The following is a 20,831-nucleotide window of genomic DNA, read 5'->3' on the forward strand; positions in this document are numbered from 1 at the left end:
AGTGCCTAGTCCAACTTCAAAGCAATTTTGGAACTCTTTTTCTGGAATGGCCATCAGAGCTGTCGTTATATTACCCTTGATGTCCTGAATGTCATCAAAACATCTTTCTTTTAATATTTCCTTCCTCTTCGGGTAAAGAAAGAAGTCACTGGGGACCAGATCAGGTGAGTGGGGAGGTGTTCCAATACAGTTATTTGTTTACTGGCTAAAAACTCCCTCACAGACAGTGCTGTGTGAGCTGGTGCATTGTTGTGATGCAAGAGCCATGAATTGTTGGTGAAAAGTTCAGGTGGTCTAACTTTTTCACGCAGCCTTTTCAGCACTTCCAAATAGTAAACTTGGTGAACTGTTTGTGCAGTTGGTACAAATTCATAATGAATAATCCCTCTGATATCAAAAAAGGTTAGCAACATGGTTGCAACAAGTTCGCTAACTTAGTTGTCAGACCTCTATATATGTATAATGATGTATCAATGTAGGTTCATCACTTGTAACAAATGCACCACTCTGGTACAGGAGATTGAAAGTGTGGGTGGCTGTGCATGTGTGGGGGCAGGGGTAGATGGGAAATCTCTGTTCAATTGGCTGTGAAACTACAGCTGCTTTAAAAACTAAAGTTTTTTTTTGTTTGTTTGTGTTTTTTTAAGTGGGTGAAATACATGGTGACGGAAAGAGATTTGACTTTGGGTGGTTAACACAAGATGCAATATTTAGATGATGTATTATAGAATTGTACACTTGAAACCTATATAATTTTATTAACCAATGTCACGCCAAAATATTTAATTTTAAAAAATGACTAATAATGTCTCCATCATAGGCCTTGGGATAACTGAATGACATAAATATAGTCAAAGTTCTTTGGCACAACACCAGGCGTATAATAACTGCTCCAGCCATGTTCATCGTTGTTGTTGTTGTTGGAGAAAACATAAACAAAGGCAGGAATTGCTTAATCTGTATATCTATTTTCCCATAATAATAAAATAATCTAAATACTTATTTTTAAAAAAAAAGAGGGCAAAAGGAGGACACTGTGGGGAGTGCATGCTAGGGACTAAACCCAGGTGCACTGCCTTACATGCCTTTGCCATTGAACTACTTCTTAATTCAGCAGACATTTATTGCCCGCCTGCCATGTGTGAGGCGCCCTGCCTGGTACTGGGAACACAGAGATGAGTGAGACGCAACCAGCCCACAAGGCAGGAAACCTGCAAACAAGTACGTGTGGTCAGGGGTCACTGGGAGTGGTGTCTCCATCAGATTAACCTCATAGTCAAATACTAACCATTTTAAAATATCAAGGGAGAAAATACCTGATTCACAATAACTTAATCTGTCTTCTTTCCCTTCACATGGATGGCATTCCATTCTAGGAGGAGCTTCTTGATAGTTCAACTCATCTTCCATTGTCGTTCTTGACAGTTTTCATCATGACATGGAGACATATGCATATTGACTGCCGCTCAGGGTAAGAAAGAATTTAAATTGAGATTTGTTGGTTTCAAGTTAAAGCTAATTATAGTTATGAACTGAAATCTTTATCTGGAACTCAGCTCTACCCACCCACCTTGCCTTAGATTTAGAATGCAATTCTTCTTTTTTATTTGACATTCACATTTTTCTTCAACCCATGTAATTTATTTTTATAATTGGCATCTTGGTGAGATTAATTTTTATCATTTACTTTCAGATCTGTTAACACTTACACTACACATAACTTTAGCATTTCCTGCCTTGACATACTACAATTTATGCTTAATTAATGAAATATCTTTCTTAGGCTAAATGATATTCATAGAGAATTGTAATAAAATTATCAGAGAAATGAAATATATTAAGTTATTTTTAGAAAGTGAATCAAGATAAATTTTAGTCATGAATAGCATTATATTATATATTCACCCCATCCTTTATAATACTGTCTGATTCCTATTACTATTAAACATGTCACTACAACGTCTCTTAATTAGTATAATAAATTATTTCTACGGGATTTCATAATCTCAAGTAGTTATTTAGCAAGACAAAATTTGATTAAGTCATCCAAGAATCATAAATATCTACTGAGAGATACTTAATAATTAAAATAAATCCTGGAAGAATACCTTTGGCTATTAGCTTTTTGATTTAAGTAGAAGTGTTTCCATTCTGGTAAAAATTTAAAAATATAAGATGGAGTCTATTTGTAATGCTGGCATTGGAAGAAAGGCTCACACTTACTAAATTGTATATATCATGTTTAGAGAGAGACACCATACTACAGGAAATTTATTGGACCCTCAAATAGATTCCAGAAAGTATGAGCCACAATTTTGCTTTCTGGTTTGATCAACCAAAAGAGCCACCTGGTAATGTGCAGTGAAAAATATAACTATCAAGCCAATCAGAATGTTCTTATCAGTTAACATGTCATCTTCCGAGAAAAAAAAAAAAAAAGTCTAATTAGGCAACCAAACCATAGATCTTTTCTACCCCACGTGGCAGCTTTAAGTGAGTGAGGTTTTAAGCATCTAGTAAGTGACTCTACTTTCTCCCACTCTTGAGCTTGACACCCATCAAGAGACCAGGATTACTGACAAAAACGCTACGGGAGGATGAGCCTTGGAAGGGCAGCCACAATGATCTTTCTTATCCTGCACTGTTCACAAGCGCCCTGTGAAGTAGTTACTCTTACAATCCTCATTGTACAGACGAGGAAACTGAAACAGAGAGAAGTAATCTGCCCATGTTTGAAGATGTACAAAATGGTAGGGTTAGAAATGTAAAGCCAAGCAGTCTGACTCTAGAACCTACATTTAAAGGACTGTTTGCCTCACATCAGAATCTTTTTTTTGATGTCAAGGGGATTCTAATAGCTTGAGAACATAGGTACAAACAGTAGGCTCTTCTAGTGGGTCTCAGGCATTTTGACGATTGGCAGTTCCTCTGAGAGAGTCACTTCCTTTCAGTATTAGCAAGTCAAGGGAAGCCAGAAATGGTGACGGCCACCGAATCTGAACTGACCACGTGACTACCATGGCTATCTGTGACACTGGCTACAAGTTTGTACAGGTCCCCTTCCCTTTACCTGAACTGAACCCTCCTCCCTTGTCTGCCTCACAACTCTCAACCCTTCAAGACTCAGTTGAAGAGGAGTCAGTTGCCTATTTTTAAAAGCATGTTCTGATCTTCCTGGGAGGTGAAATGAGCCACACCATCCTCTTGACTCCGTAGCATCTGAAGAATTTCACTTACCTAGCAGTCACTGCAAGTATTTTAGACGATATATGTACTTGCCTACCTAAGAGCTCCATGGAGACAGGAACAGCATTTTATTTATTTTGTTCTTCTTAGGATTTAGCACACCAATTATGTGCCTTTAAAAAAGTGTAGGCTGTGGAATGAATGTTGTCGAATCATAAAATCTAGTCCAATCTTATTCTAGCTGTACTGAATTCTTTTTACAACTCTACAATTCTTGTAACATATCTATTATAGTCTATGTTAAGTGTGGGCCTAGGGTTTGGAAATTATGTGAGTATTTATCTCTGGGTATGAGAAAACACGGGAATTAAGAAGAAAGCAAGTAAACTTCAGGTGGAAGATATTTTTTGCAATTTTTATTAATGCATACTAGTTGTAGAAAAGTCTAAAAATCATAAAACACGATTCTAATCACATATCATCTCATTTTAACAATGATATATTCCTTCTCGTCTTTTTAATAGCTGTTGTGAAGCCATTAAAAAACAGAAAAAAAAAAAGAATAATAAAGTTTCATGAAAAAGTGAAATATTTTAGTGAAAATGAGATGTTAAAAAGAGAACAGGAAATGTGAAATGACAAGGCACTGGAAGCACGGATAAGGTTCCATTGAAGTCAGCCAAAAAATACTGAGTGGTTGCTGAAGGCAAGGCAAACACGGTTATAGTAATGGAACCACCTTTGTAACCTCAGAGCCCTCAGCTCTCAGATGGTGATCAGTAGATAATTCCATTCATTCATTCACTCATTCATTCGTTCATTCATCAAAGGACTGTGACCTGTTGGCACAGTATCATATATTCGTTAGCTCCTCACAGATTAAAAAAAACTTCAGAAGACACTTTCTCCTTTATCACGTAAGTTCACCCAACAGAAGATTTCCAACTGCCTACTGAGCAAAAACAAATTAAGCATGATCCCTGCACTAGGTAAATGGACATAGTAATCTCTTGTCAACCTCTGGGGAGCAACCTTCCTAAAAAGTCTTATTTTCGTCATACTCTAGATTGGCAAAAATCAAGGTTTCCTATAAAATAGGGATTTAAAATGATTTAAATGGCATTAAGTATATCTTTAAAAGAATAAATAAATATTCCAAAAAGGATCTGCTTCCAAAACAAATCAGATTCGTGGCATTAAAACCCAGTTGTGTTAGAAACCCTTCTCATTAATTGCCTTCTTCTGTTGTTCAGGATACATACCATTTTGCTAAGGCAAAATCAATTTCCCCTCACAATTTTAATATCTTGCAGGTCTTTTGTGTCTTCATAGTTTTGAACTAGCCCTAACTGGCTTGAAATGTAACGTCGTTAGCACTTGCATTCTTCCTGTGTTGTTTCAACAGGCTCTGTAACACCTGCCTTGTCATAATTGATCACAGGGCTTGAGGGCAGTTTCCCTAATCTTGAATCCATAGATAGGGTGGAGCATATATATACACACAAACACACATTCTTTCTCTCTAATATCCTCATAAATACATACCTGTGATCTCCAAGAATGAGGAGCTAAATGTGGGTTCATTAGCAAGACTGAACTGAACCATGTATATACACATACATGCATGTATATATACACATACATACATATATACACATATGTATGTATGTATGTATGTATGTGTATATATAGTTCAGTTCAGTCTTGATATATATATATTATATAATATACAATATAATATTATATATATATATATATATATATATATATATATATGTTAAATCAGGGTTGTTTATATATATAAAACCCCATTACTCTATTTTTTAAAAAGCTGCCCAAAACCTGGTATGGGGCAGAACCCAATTCTGTAACATTATTCTAAATCTGCTTCTGGGAAGAAATTAGCCATCCTGATAAAATGCATAAGCAATCTTCTCTTGAGATTTAATGGGTTTAAGACTTGTCCTGAGAAACTAGTCATCCATCCTCCCAGCTGACTCTCACTCAGTGACTTTTATGAAATGTTATTTTCTGTATTCCAACAGAGATTAGATAACCATTCTCTACGTTGTGGCTGGAAAATATGCTTGGTATGGTTTCAGTCTTCTTAAATTTATTGAAACTAGTATTGTGCCCCAACATATAGTCTATCATTGAGAATGTTCCATGTGCACTTGAGAAGAATGTGTATTCTGTCATTTTGAAATGGAAAGCTCTATAAATATCGATTATGTCCATTTTGTCTAATGTGTTATTTAAGGCTGATAGGACTTATTTTCTGTTTGGATGATCTATCCATAGCTGTCAATGGGATATTTAGGTCCCCTACTATAATTGTAGTTTGTCAGTTTTCCCGTTAGGTCTGCTAGTAATTGCTTTATATGTTTCGATACTTCGAGGTTGGGAGCATATATATTGATAAGTGTTATGGCTTCTTGATGAATTGTCTCCTTTATTTTTATAAAATGTCCATATTTGTCTCTTGTTACCTTTTTTATCCTGAAATCTATTTTGTCTGATATAAATACCATTATCCCGATTTTCTCTGGATGCCGTTTGCTTGGAGTATCAACTTCTACCCCTTCACTTTGAGCCTTTGTTTGTCTTTGTAGCAGAGATGGGTCTCCTGAAGGAAACATATAGTTGGGTCTTGTTGTTCAATCCACCTCTTTACTCTGTGCCTTTTGATTGATGAGTGCAGTCCATGTACATTTAGGGTGATTATTGATATTAGAGGACTTTCTATTGCCATTTTGTCTTTTGTTTTCTGATAACTTTGTATCTCCGTTGTTTTCTTTTCCCTTGTGTTTCCGTCTGCTGTTTTATTTTGGTGATTTTCTATGATATTTTTCCCTCCATTTCATATATATATATATTACATGTCTCAATTCTACATTTTTGTTTTGTGGTTACCATTAGGTTACCTTGGTTATTCATGGAACTTGGTGGATTGTTTCGCTGCCTAAGCATTTGAGGTATTAAACTCTTCTTTTATAGGTACTATCTTGCTGTTAACAATTCAGCAAGTTAACAAGTAGTGGCCTTTCTTTTGTTTTCCAGTAGACGGTGCTATAGCACAAATTTTTTTGTTTTCTCTGATTTGCCTTACTGGGACTTTCAGGATATCTGTGGGGCAGTATCCCCTCAGCCATGGAAAATGCCCCTTATTACCTGAGGAGATGGGGGAGTCCTCTCTGTGACCAGGTTGCCTTAGGGTACCACCTCTATAGTGAGAAAGGGTGGGCGATGGGGCTCCAGATCTGTGAGTTTCTAGTGCTGCCTCCTTGTAACCAGAGGTTGCCAGCTTTTCTGTGGTATCTGAGGTATCCCACCTGCCTCTACCCAGTTGTGCCTTGAGGATAGGGGCAGGGTGATTGACAGAGGGGAGGCAGTTCTCATGTCTGTGGCTTTCTTTTCTCCCTGGTAATCGTGGCTGCTAGGCCATGGCTGCCACATCTCTGTGCCACATCTCTACCCCACCACTGGGTTCATTCGTAATGGGCACCAGCGACTGAAGCCAGATGCTGCTTCTGCCCCTCCAGCCCTCCAGGCTGCTGAGTGTAGGCTGCAGCCTGACACCTCCACCACTACTGCTCAGCTGCGGCCACAGCAAGTACTGCACTGGGTCTGTGGCTCCCGTCTCTGTCCTTCCTCCCTCCCACATCCTGCGTCCCCTTCTCATTCTAATATGTCCACCTTCAGGTATCTAAATGCATGGATCTCTCAGACATGTTTGTGTGTTGAGCAGGGAACCTTTTTTTAGAATTATGGTTGTCCTATTTGTTGTAACTTTAAGAGGAGAAATGAAGATGTCTTCTTACTCCACCATGATGCTGAGGTCACTCTGCAATTTTCTGATTATTGAATTGGATTGCAGGTATCTTGATAATAAGAAGGAGAATTTCAGTTGGTGGGCATGATAACATTGGTCACAGCAGTTAAATCTTGTTATTAATCAATCCATTGGCATTCTAGTATATGGAGTAGTCTCTTGTAAGTTAGGAAAATGTACATTAATACTAAAGTTAAGTATACACACACACACACACACACACACAGTTGTACACACCCAGTTATAGAATCAATCTAACTGCTTTAACTAGATATTGACTACTCATTAACTAGATAAGAACATCTTGATGCTGTCTGGTTAATATTTCTTATTTGTTTCATGGTTGATTGTAAATGAGTTCAATAGAGTTATAGCCAAAAAAATTCCAGATGACGCTATGGACAGTATCAAAACTGAACAACATCTATATGAACTAAGATTAACCAAAAATGTACCAATAACAAATTAGCTAAGGATGAATGTAACAAACAATTACACAAATAAAGGAAAATGTGACTTAGCAGCAGCAGGTATAATAATAATTTAAAAATCAGAGGATCTTTGATTGACAGTAAGCTTGGTGTGGATTAAAACTAGGATACGGAAAAAAACTAATATGAACTCAGCCTATTTTTAAATGCAGCTAATTCTCAGTAAGTTCTTATTTTGCACTATAGTTGGGTCTCCTATATCATTAAAGGTTTATAATGAGAGAGGGGATCAATCAGTTTTATTCTGTGAAGGTTGGACCCCATCTGGAGAACAGTGTTATGTTTAGCGCAAAAGGAAACAGTTTTGTATGTTGGAATTGCATGTTTGGGCTTGCAAGTTTTTAATGAAACAAATTCTCCACAGAAAATATTTAGCAGAGTATTTATTCTAGAAAGTCTTTAATAGAGAACTTGATGTGTGCCATTTGTTTTAAATTCTAAAAGGTGACATTGTTAATATAACGGGAAGAACTTATACAGAAAGTTGTTCATTTCTTACCATCCAAGGAGAGCTCTTGAAAAGTATCTCATAGACACAGACAGTAGTTTAGTGGTTACCAGAGGGTAAGGGGGGTGGGGGGTGGTAGATGAGGGGAAAGGGGATCAAATATATGGTGATGGAAGGAGAACTGACTCTGGGTGGTGAACACACAATGGGATTTATAGATGATGTAATACAGAATTGTACACCTGAAATCTATGTAACTTTACTAACAATTGTCACCCCAGTAAACTTTAATTTAAAAAAAGAAAAAAGAAAAGTATCTCTTAATCTCAGGTCACTTCTGCCTGACAGTCTAATGACTGAATCAACAATGTCTGATGGTAACGAATAACTAATTCTTATCTGTGTCATATCTCTGTTAAAAAAATATACTCACTTCATCCCATAGAGACATCTTCTTAAAGTAAAATAAAATGAGAATCACCTAATTAAATCCATGAGCAAATTGCGAGCTTTAGCAAAACCAATTTTAGCATAGCGGTGAAGTTTTTTGTGTGTGTTTTTTTTTCCCATTAGGGAAAAGAACTTTCAGTTTACCCTGAATTTAGGACAAGCTGTGTGGAACTGGAGTTCCATGAGCTACTAATTTAACAGATAAGAACTAACTCCCAGATGTGTCGTGCTATTTAAAGTGAAAGATTCATTTGCCTCTGAGCTACATTCAGAAAACCTCAGATAGTAAAAGACTCCTTAACATAAATGAACTAAGAATATTACATGAAAGTCAGTTTGCTTTCCTACTTGGAAAGTTTTGACTTCTGGGATGAAGAAAATGACTATAATTCTATATAAATTTATGAATTCAATTAAATGAACGCAAGCACCAATAATATATCTTAATGGAAACATGGGAAGTTATTGCTGGCATCCTCTCCTTCCCCATTAGAAAACCAAAAGGCTCCTCCTGCTATCCCATATTTCAAGAAATAGTCTGCTTCTCTATCGCCTGTAGTTGGAACAAGCCATCAGAGTAATACATGCAATCTGGAATGAGTTGTAAGCCACACTAGAAGTGCTGAAATTGCACAGTTTAAAAAAGATATTAGGGTTTTGATCCCATCTTGGGGCCGCAAAGAGTTGTTTTGTTCCCACAGGATACTGCTAGTACTAGAAAAGACCTGCCGGATGCAGCAGAAACCACCGGCAAAACCAAATTTCTAAAAGCTAAGTAGGTATAACTGACAGTTGAGTCCATGGGTTAGAGTCAGACAGATCCAGTTCAAAGAATGAGTCTGTCACTTACTATCAGAGACTTAAATCTCCCTAGGATTCTCCATCTGTGAAATGGTATAAAAATATTACCTATATCAGAATAAATAACATATATAAATATACATAATATATGCAAATATTTTATTTCTCTCTAGAAACTAAATGATGCGATGTTCAGTTTCACTTATCACCTGTCAAAGTGCCTTTAATATAGCAAATGTTCAAGAAATAGAAGTGGTTATTGATATCATCATTATTATGGGCAAGAATTACCATCATTAGCCCAGTGGTTAAAGCACAGTCTATGAAACTGGACTTCAGGGTTTAAATACAACCTCCCCTTTTCCTGGTGATCTTGGATAAGTTACTAAGCCTTGGCTGTCAGTTTCCTTGTCTGTAAAATGGAGTCGATGATGATACTTAACTCCTAAGGTTTTCATAAGGATTAAATAAATTAACACATAAAAAATGCTTAGATTGTCAGCTAATGGTGATAGAACTGGGCGTTCACATACAAAACAATAAATTAAAAAAGGATGACCCTAGACACAGAACTTACAGTCTTCACAAAATAAACTCAAAATGGAACCTAAATGTAAAACACAAAAACTATAAAACTCTTAGAAGATAACATAAGAGAAAATCTAGATGACCTTTCGTTTGGTGATGAGATTTTAGATATAATACCAAAGGCACAATCTATGAAAGAAATAATAAGCTAGACTTTATTAAAATAAAAAACTTTCTGCTCTGTGAAAGACATTATCAAGAAAATAAAAAGGCAAACCACAGACTAAAAGAAAATATTTGCAAAACACATATCTGATAAAGGACTGTTATCCAAAATATACAAAAATTTCTTAAAACTCAACAATGAGAAACCAATCCAATGTAAGAAAGGGCCAAAGATCTTAATAGACAGCTCACCAAAGAAGATGTACCAGTGGCAAATAAGCCTATGAAAAAGGCGCTCCACATCATATATCATCAGGGAAATGCAAATTAAAACAACAATGAGTTACCATTGCACACCTATTAGAATGGCCAAAATCCAAAACACTGACAACACTAAATGCTACCAAGGATATGGCGCAACAGCAACTTACGGGCATTGCTGGTGGGAATGAAAAATGGACGATAGTTTGGTGGCTTCTTACAAAACTAAACATACTCTTATCATACAATCCAGCAATCACACTCCTTGGAGTTTATGCAAAGGAGTTGAAAACTTATGCCCACACAAACACCTGCACGTGAGTGTTTACAGCAGCTTTATTCCTAATTGCAAAAACTTAGAAGCAGCCAAGATGTCCTTCAGTGGATAAGTGGATAAACTGTTGTGCATCCAGACAATGGAATATTATTCAGTGCTAAGAAGAAATGAGCTATCAAGCCTTTAAAGGACGTGGAGTAAATTTAAATGTGTATTACTAAGTGTAAGAAGTCAATGTGGAAAGGCTACGTGCTGTGTGATTCAAAATATATGACATTCTGGAAAAGGCAAAACTTTGGAGACAATGAAAAAAATCAGTGGTTGCCAAAGATTAAAAGGAGGGAGAGTTGAGTAGGCAGAGCCCAGAGGAAGATTCGGGCAGTGATAATACACAGTATGATACCATAGTGATGGGTACAAGTCATTCTACATTTGTCCAAACCCACAGAATTTACAACACCAAGAGTGAACCCCAATGTAAACTATGAAATCTGAGTGATAATGCTGTGTCAGTGTAGGTTCATCTATTGTAACAAATGTCCCACTCTGGTGGGGCATGTTGACACTGGGGGAGTAGCATGTGTGGGAGTAGGAGGTATGTGGGAAATCTCTGTAACTTCTTTCAATTTTGCTATGAACCTAAAACTGTTCTAAGAAAAAAAAAGTCTTAAAATACCAAACAAACAAACAAACAAACCCAAAAGTGCTTACAGAGTGGCTGACAAAGCACTATATAAATATCAATTGCTACTATTAGTAGTAGTATTGAATTAGAAAAATATAGATGATGTATTACAGAGTGGTACACTTGAAACCTATGTAATTTTACTAACCATTGTCACCTCCAATAAATTTTAATTAAAAAATTAAATAAAAAATAAACAGAAATAATAAAAGAAACATACAAGATCAGGTGCAAATTCACCCATGTACCTTTGAACCAAGCAAAAGAAAAACAAGAAAAAAAACATCAGTGTTATGTTTCCTGGAGAAACCATAACTTGAAAGTGACTTTTGAAGACTGATATTCCTGGCCATGTACAGCCAGCTAGGAGGACGGGAACAAGTACGATGGTGTGAGGAAGGGAGCCTTCTGCCACCTTACAACAAAGAATTGTCCAGCCAAAAAATGGCAGTCATGCCGAGGCTGAGAAACCCTGCTTTGATGCTTTCTTTCTCTTAGACATCTCCTGTTTTCTCTTCAGCCCCACTTCCCATATGTTCTTTTTAATCCCTACACTGATATATGATTATAATGATAAAGCAGTGGTTTCTACAATAAGATCACCTTTGTCTCAGACAAAAACTGGTATTTCTAGAATATGTGTGTTACTTGTGAGGGTGGAATATTTGTCAAAAGAAGATAACTGTACGTTGCTCTCTCCTACGGAAACGAGTTTATTTTCTCACTTACAGCCTTTCATTGAAAAGAAGTAATGTGTCAAAGCCAGACTGCGTTTTATTCTCCACGCTTAAGACATGTTTCAGTAATGCATCTGACAACTTATACTCAGCTGTTCTTCAGATATAATAACTGAACTATAATAAAGATAAAACCTGTTGTAAGAATCTTCCAAAAGGTAGAATTCAATCATGTAACTCATTAATTCTTCACACACAAAAAATGTCACATCAAAGACAGAGGTGTATTTTTCAATTTTTTATGATAATAAAAATCTTAAAAAATAAAGATAAAAACCCCAAACTGGGTATGACATTTTTAATAGCACAGAATATTATTTGAAAGCAAGTAGCTTCAAATATATTGCTATTACTAAATCTGTTCTATCATTTCAAGAAGCATATATTAGTTTGAATTCTATCCAAATCTTTGAATATCCTCATTCAAATTACACAATAGCAAAACCAAGCAACAAATTACTTACGAAATCTCTGAAGAAATTTCTGGTTTGGAATAAGAGTGAATCTCTGACAGAGGACTCATCCCCTCCTTCACTCTACTGCAGCCACGTTTGTGTTCTTGGTGTTTCTTCACATTTCCAGGGGAGCTCCTATCTCGGAGCCTGTGTACTTCCTGTTTCCTCTCCCAGACACTCCTTGCCTGGAGACCTACATGGTTCATCCTCTCATTTCCTTCAAATCTTCACATGAATATTACTTTGTCACGTTGCCTTCCCTCACCCCCTCAATGCTCTCTACTCCCATTCTCTGCACTATTTCTCTCCATTGCACTTACCACCTTCTAATGTATTATGTATTGTACTTGTTGGTTGTAATAAGTACTCAGTCAATTCATGCTGCATTCAGTTACTAAATAAAAGGAAAGAAAGGTGGTGATTCCGGTAGCATACCTGTTGCTAGAGTGGATTTAGTAGGTGTGATCTGGCTCTGGAGTTCGAATGCCCATGGCAGCTTCTCACTTCAGTCCATAGCTAAGGTGTGTTGCTGGAACCAAGTGTGCCAGCAATGCCTTCCTGACTCTCCAGCTTTCTGATAGTTGCAGAGGTGGCCCTTTCTTTAGAGGGTGGTTCTCGGTTGATATTCTAGGAGTCACTGCTCTTAGAGACACAACTAAAGCTACTTATTCTCCACAATCATTATCCAATCTATCTTCGATGATCCAAGTGTTTTCTATTATCTAAAATAGAGCCCTGACCATTGTATGTATATTATACTATTTATATTTATAGTAATATTTCCATTTTACAAGAACACTAAGTATCAGGAACATTAAATAAGAACAAAGCGTCAAGCCCAAGTTTATATGATCCTACAAACAAGATGAACAATTCTCAATCCCACTTCCAATGACACAGAAAAACGTACTCAGTCCCAAAAATTCCTCCTCCGAATCCCTCAGAAACATGAATTTCTGGAACTGATGAATAAATACATTCTTTCCAACCCAGCCCTCTGCCTGGAATAGTTTGCACCTGCTATCGATATCTGTTAAGACTGCTCCCGACAGGCAAGAAAATCTTGCATCTCAATATTTGAGCACTTTGTATAATGTGTCCTGTATGATATTTCTGTGGAATTTTCTGGATATGTTGTACTGGGAAACTCAAGTCACAAAAAATCGGCTGGTTATAAAACATTCATTGTGAGTTTACAGAGCATATTATGGATTCAAATCTTCTTTCAAGTACATATGGTTCGTTTCTCCTTTTCTGATTACTCAGTTGATGACTTGTGTGATTTGGGACAATCAGAGGCTGGGGGTCTGGCTGTTGCTTCCTATCTTTTGCACATTCTGTTGAAGCAGCTAAACACTTTCCACATCTACTTATTTTTTTTGTACATCTGTGGAGTTTGCTCTTGAATCGGAAAACATTTTTCGAAGAGAAAACCATCTCAGAAAAACATCATGGGGGAGAATCTCCATTATTTATATAACGTTATACAGGCAAGCCAAGGACAGCCTGCTCCTCTGAAGAGACATTTCTGGTAAGAGGAAATTCCATAATATAGAAAGCAAATGAAGTAGGAGGCATCCAAGGATGACTAGGGCTAACATATTTTTTCAGGGATATTTGAAAGTAATACAAGGTTATCAAATAAGTGTAAGGTGATTATATTGCACTTTTAACACACACGTGTGTGTGTTTTTGTATTTAAAGAGTGATTCCATGAGTTTTTAAGAATTGGTCCAAAAATGTACAGAAGGAACTGTCCCTTCTAAAGTTGCAAGTTAGATAATGAGAAATTGTCGTTATTGTTAAAAGTTATTAAAAGAAAGAGAAATTCTCTCTTAGCCATCAAAGTCAACAATAAATTAATTACTGTTCAAATGGAAAATGGATCCTAACAACAAAGAGAATGCCCCTTAAAAATATTAGTTTCATGTTGAATTTCATGTTAAATGCATAATAGTTTATTAAGTTTAAAAAGGAGAAGAGAGAAAAGAGAGAAAAATCTTTACTACCATCAGGAGAAATTATATTTTTAAAGGATTTTATATTAGAGAATTCGGTCACAAAACACCATTATATAAAATCTTGTCCTAAATATGTAGTACATATACAGAGGGTGCCAAAAAAATGTGTACATATTTTAAGAAAGAAAAAATATTAAAATTGTAATTCTCAATATATATGGATAATGAAAGATGAATATGAGTCACATTTGACTTCTGCAATTACAAGAGGTGCTCAAAGTGGTTACCATCAACGTCCAGACACTTCTGATTATGGTGAATGAACTTTGAGCAACATGACCAAAGTGTCCACTTGTATACATTTTTTTTGGCATCCTGGTATGTGAATAGGATAACATCCAAAATGTACCAGGAAGATTCAGGTCAGAGGAATTGCTGTGAGTGGGCAGGGGTTAGAGAAAGACCCTGCTCTATGCAGAGTGCGGCATGTGTAGGGTGAAAAAGGAAATCCTAGAAAAGAGAATTCTCATATTTGGATCTGCAGAATTTGCTGAAGGCCTGGGAATGGACCTTCTTTGATGGATCATTAAATTCCACAGCCTGACACATTGCCACACACGTGATGGTTCAGTAAATATTTGTCAGTTGATGGCCAATAATGTCTGCTGAGCACAGATGCACAGGGCAACTTCTCCCTTCTTCTTGTTTTAAATGGTGAAATGATGTCTAGAGCAACAGAAGCCATGTTCCAACCATGAACCAACAAGCCAGTGTTCTAAGGATGACAGAGCAGAAAGATATACAAGGTCTGACAATTAAGTTCCCGAACTTGTTGCAACAATGTTGCACACTTTTTTTTATATCAGAGGGATTATTGATCATGATTTTGTACCAACTGGACAAACAATTAACCAAGTTTACTATTTGGAAGTGCTGAAAAGGCTGCGTGAAAAAGTTAGACAACCTGAACTTTCCACCAACAATTAATTCATGGCTCTTGCATCATGACAATGCACCAGCTCACACGTCTCTTTGTCTGTGAGGGAGTTTTAGCCAGTAAACAAACAACTGTATTGGAACAGCCTCCCTACTCACCTGATCTGGCCCCCAGTGACTTCTTTCTTTACCCGAAGAGAAAGGAAATATTGAAGGGAAGACATTTTGATGACATTCAGGACACCAAGGGTAATATGACGACAGTTCTGATGGCCATTCCAGAAAGAGTTCCAAAATTGCTTTGAAAGGTGGACTAGGCACTGGCGTCGGTGCATAGCTTCCCAAGGGGAGTACTTCGAAGGTGACCATAGTGATACTCAACAATGAGGTATGTAGTACTTTCTCTAGGATGAGTTCACGAACTTTATTGTCAGACCTATAAAAGATATAGGTCTTAGAGGCTCTGCAGTACTGCTTCCTCCGTGTAACCTATGTGAGATAACCAAATGTTCTCTATTCTCGAAACCACTGTTATTTATTACTTGCAGGAAAAAAAATGGTCATTTATTACTTGCAGGAAAAAGCATTCTTAATGGATGTGCCCTTAAAAGGAAAATATGTATCTTTCTTTAGATCCTCAAAAACAGGCCCAGTCTGATCTCAACGCTCCTTCACCATAGTATTCCCAGACAAAACAAACAAACAAACAAAATCAATTATTCATTTAATAGAACACTTTATCCAGAACATGTGATATAGACTCATAGTTAATTGTATAGGACCTGCTTTTGACATTATCTTGGGGTCTGTTCCAAGAGAAAATTTCCTGTTTGGGGAAATTTTTGGCTGACAAATTCAGGTAATCCTTAACATACCAATTTTTTAACTATTACAGATTTCCTTGTTCAGCCATCACTAAGCTTTTTCTCAACTTAATCACATTGCTGCCATGTGTTGCATAAATAACCACCTCTGAAATGTTTCCTCATAAACCATCTTTATCCTGGATTCTCCCCTCCAGTAGTCACAGATCACCGTCTGTGCCACTTATCAATTTATTGTCTGTCAGCTCCAAATCTGCCTTTCTTTGTCTTAATCCAGGAGCTGGACTAAGAAAACAGTTAGCTGATGCAATGCTAGGCTTTGTCAGTAGGGGGTGCGGAAGGGACATTGCTGGAGGAAAGGGCTGCTCTTCCTGTTTCTTGTGTGTGGTTTTTGCTCCTGCAGCTCTGGACGGCAGGCAGCGTAGGGGACACCCAGTAGCATTCATGCTTCAGCAGGTTTTGCCAGCACCATTTCAGAGTCTCACTCTGAAGAGGGTGGCTTCCCAGTTGCTTTCAGCAGCAGCCCAGAGAACTGATTCCCAGCTAGTTTCACTGAGGCCCCAACACAGGTGGTTTCCAGCCAGCCCTGGCTGGTGGCACTTCAGCAAATTTGTCTGCCATTAAGTAGGCTACAGCCACACCCTCTCTCATAGGATCTGGATGTCAGTGTTGGCCTCCTTCCAAGTCTTTTCCTCCCATGACTGTTAGCCTCAGCTGTACAGGTAGTAGCTTCTCCTTCTATCTGCTAGTCTTGTATTCTATACAGTTCTCTTTATGGCTAAATTGTAATCCCCTGTTATTAGTTCATTAGTAATAATTTATCCCTTAGTAGTTAATCCCGGCTATTAGTTCATTGTTAGGTAATAATTCTTTATATTGAAATGTGCCATTCAACTTACTGAGTGGTTTCTGTCTCCTGGCTATATCCTGACAGACACATTGTCTCTAGGTCATTCATAGACTTTCTGCATGGGGTAGCTTTATTTTACGCAAATGTCAGGAGCCTACTGACTTCTAAAATAAATCAACTCATCAGTTGTGATTTCAAGCAAGTAAGACCAAATTTCTGATCCTGGTAATCCAGTACGTTAAATGTAATCAATATGTATTACTTTGCAAAGGTCCAGGAATCAGGAAAGACTCGGAGTCATTGACTTTTTGTTGTGGTGTGCTTCCTTACACCCATTAACATTTATTTTAATTGTGGTTCCAACCAAATATTTTGATTCTCAGTCTGAGAACTAAATTGCACATTTAAATACTTCAGTGTTTGTGGAAGCGTTTGGGAATTAGAACTGGCCTCTGCTATGGCCTACATTTCAAGGGTTTGAAATAATTTTTATTTCTAATAATGAGCCTATAGGCAAACTACAATGTTTTTTAAAATTCCACTGCTTTTAATTCATTCAATTGAATATTAAAACATTTGAGATTTTTAGGTGCTATCCTTTGTCAAGAATGACCCAAAGTAAAGAAAATACTTGCAAATGACATATCTGATAAACATCTAGCATCCAGAATATGTTAAGAATTCATACAGTTCAACAACAGGCAAACAAGCAAATTAAAAATGGTCTGGTATTTAAATAGACAGTCTCCAAAGAAGATATATGAATGGTCAACAAGCACATGAAAAGATACTGAATGTAATTTGTCATTAAAGAAATGTAAATTAAAGCTAAATGCTACTAAATTGTATGCCTGAAACTTCTAAATGCTACTGAATTAAACACTTTAAAATGATTAAAATGGTGAATTTATGTGTGTGTGTGTGTGTGTGTGTGTGTGTGTATAACCACAGTAAAAAGATTGATTATGGGAGGAAAGGAATTAGAGGTGGAAAACATGAACAATTCTTTCAAGGAGTTTTGTTGTACAGGTTGCTGAGAAATGATGCAATGGCTGGAAGAGGATGTGGAGTGAATGGAAAGTTTTTAAAATATTGAAGCTAGTGCTATCATACAATAATTATCAAATAGATGCTTGTTGAATGGATGATTAGTTGTATGGTTACCAGACAGACGTGGAAGGTGGCAGAGTTCACCTCAGGATGAATAGATGAAGACTGCCATTGATCTATTAGATCATTGACAGATGATATAATGACCCACCTTTGCCACTGATACTCATGGTCTCATTGTGCTAAAGAAGTGAATATTGATAGTAGGAAAGCAACATGAAATATGGAAGACAATAGAGACTAACTGATGCGTTGATTAAAATATTAATTAGGTTTCATCCCAATTCATCTTTCCATAGTGTGATAATGGATGAAGCTCACTGATTTGTTCTCACAGCAAGATAGGAGAAATCCTATTCCCAACTGATTGTTGGTAAATAAAACAGATGAATAACTTGTTGAACTGGATGGTTCCATATAAATATACTTTATAAATTCCAAATGGTCTAGAGTAAATGCTGGTTGAAAATTCTTCTGTGAAACTTTGGAAATTTGCTTTTTATGGTTAAAATTATTCTTTTTAACTTTTTTTATTTCTCAATTACAGTTGGCATTAAATATTATATGAATTTCAAGTGTACCGAATAGCGGTTAGACATTTACATAATTTACATAGTGATAGCCCCAATAAGTCTTGCATCCTCCAGGCACCATATATAGTCATTACAATATTATTGACTATATTCCCTAAGCTGTACTCTACATCCTCATGACTATTTTGTAAGTTCCAATTTGAACTTCTTCATCCTGTAACCTTTTTCACTCGGTCCCCCAAATTCCCTCTCACCTGGTAGCCATCAGTTTGCTCTCTATATCTCTGAGTTTGTTTCTGTTTTGTTTGTCCATTAATTTTGTTTTTAGATCCCATATATAAGCAATATCATACTTATTTTACTTAGCATAATCCCATCTACGTCCACCCATGTTGTTGTAAAAGATAAGATTTCATCCTTTTTATTGCTCAGTAATATTCCACTGAATATATGTACCACTTCTTCTTTGTCCATTCATCTTTTGATTGGAACATTTAATCCATTTACATTTAAAGTAATTATTGATAAGTATGTAGTTATTGCCATTTTAGTAATTGTTTTCTGATTGTTTTTATAGTTCTTCTCATTTCCTTACTTATTCTCTTTCTCTCTTCTCTTGTATGTTGATGACTTTCTATAGTATTGTGTTTGGATTCCTTTCTTTTTATTTCTCACATGTCTCTTGTACATTTTTGATTTGTAGTTACCATGTGCTTTATGTATACCAAGCTGTGTTTATAGCAGTCTATTTTAAGTCTATGGTTGCTTAAGTTAAAACACGTTCTAAAATCACTGCTATTTATACTCACCACCTCCATATTTATGTTTTTGTCATTGTTTTGTACTTCTTCTCCGTGTGTCCCTTAATTTACTGTTGTAATTACACATGATCGTCCTATTTTTGCCTTTTCACCTTTGTATTAGTGTTACTGTTGGTTGATCCACTGCTTGTATTATGCCTTTGTCCGTGACAATTTTTTTCAGTGAGATATTTTCTTATTCATATTTTTAATTTATTTTCTTCTTCTTAAAGGCATCCCTGTAACATTTCTTGTAATATTAGTTTGGTGGTGATGAACTCCATCAATTTTTTATTGTCTGGGAAGTTCTTTATCTCTCCTTCAATTCTAAATGATAACCTTGCTGGGTAGAGTACTTGTGGTTGTAAGTCCTTGCTTTTTAATCACTGAATATTTCCTGTGAAACCCTTCTTGCATACAAAGTTTCTGTTGAAAAATTAGCTGACAGCCTTATGGGAGCTTCCTTGTAGATAACCAACTGCTTTTCTCTTGCTGCTTTTAAGATTCTGTCTTTGTCTTTTGCCTTTGCCATTTTAATCATGGTGTGTCTTGGTGTGGGCCTCTTTGGGTTCATCTTGTTTGGGACTGTTTGCTCTTACTCTGTTTATATGTCTGTTTCCTTCTGCAAGTTAGGGAAGTTTTCAGTCATTATTTCTTTAAATGGTTTTCAATTCTTTATTCTCTCTCTTCTCTTATCCTATGATGCAAATGTTGTTATGCTTGGTCTTCCAAATCGTGATTTGATTCTCTGCTTCATCTAATTTACTATCTAATGTAGTCTTCATTTTGGTTATTATATTCTTCATTTCTGATGGGTTCTTTCTTTATGTTTTCTATATCTTTTTTATGTTTCCTAACTGTTGAAGTTCTCACTGAGATCTTCTTCTCCTAAGTTCGTTGAGCATCCTTATAATCAGTGTTTTGAACTGCATCTGGTAGATAGCTTGCCTCCATTTTATTTTGTTTTTTTTCCTGGGGTTTTGTCCTTTTCTTTCCTTTGGGACATGTTTCTTTGTCTTCTCATTTTGGCTGCCTCCCTGTGTTTCTTTCTATATTTTAGATAGATCTGCTACATCACCCAGTCTTGGCAGAGTGTCCTTAGGTAATAGGTGTCCTGTGGAGCCCAGTGGCACATTCTCCCTGGTCACCTGAGCCAGATGCTCCAGGAGTGTCTCTTGTGTGAGTTGCGTGTGCCCTCCTGTTGTAGTTGAGTCTTGATATCAGTGGGTGAGATTGATCCTCAGGCTGACTGATCCTCAGGGTATGAGGATTGGCCTGACTATAGCAGACAAGCTGTTGCTTGGGAGCTGACCTCACAGAGCAGGATTCACTTTAGCAGGGCTCTGGTGCTTGCCGAGTTTACCCTTTGGGTGTATTGTTTATGGTGCTAATCAGATGGTGCTTTGGCGTGGTCTGACCACCAGGTATGTTTGTTCTTGGGCCTCTTGGGAGGGGTTCCAGTGCAGGCAAATGTCAGCCTAGGTCCTGTGTCTAGCCTAGG

General features: G+C 36.8%; 1 protein-coding gene across 1 annotated transcript in view; it reads left to right on the forward strand.

The window, feature by feature from the left end:
- The first annotated feature begins 1,122 nt into the window (after positions 1 to 1,122).
- The window catches only part of RAD21 (RAD21 cohesin complex component), a 56,080-nt gene continuing 36,371 nt past the window's right edge, over positions 1,123 to 20,831 (forward strand). The window contains exons 1-2 of the mRNA XM_074317083.1: positions 1,123 to 1,221; positions 1,377 to 1,471. The gene's annotated coding sequence lies outside the window, so the exon portion shown is untranslated. The remainder of the gene's footprint in view (positions 1,222 to 1,376; positions 1,472 to 20,831) is intronic.

Source organism: Rhinolophus sinicus, linkage group LG12 (assembly GCF_036562045.2).
Source record: "Rhinolophus sinicus isolate RSC01 linkage group LG12, ASM3656204v1, whole genome shotgun sequence".
NCBI classification, from domain to species: domain Eukaryota; kingdom Metazoa; phylum Chordata; class Mammalia; order Chiroptera; family Rhinolophidae; genus Rhinolophus; species Rhinolophus sinicus.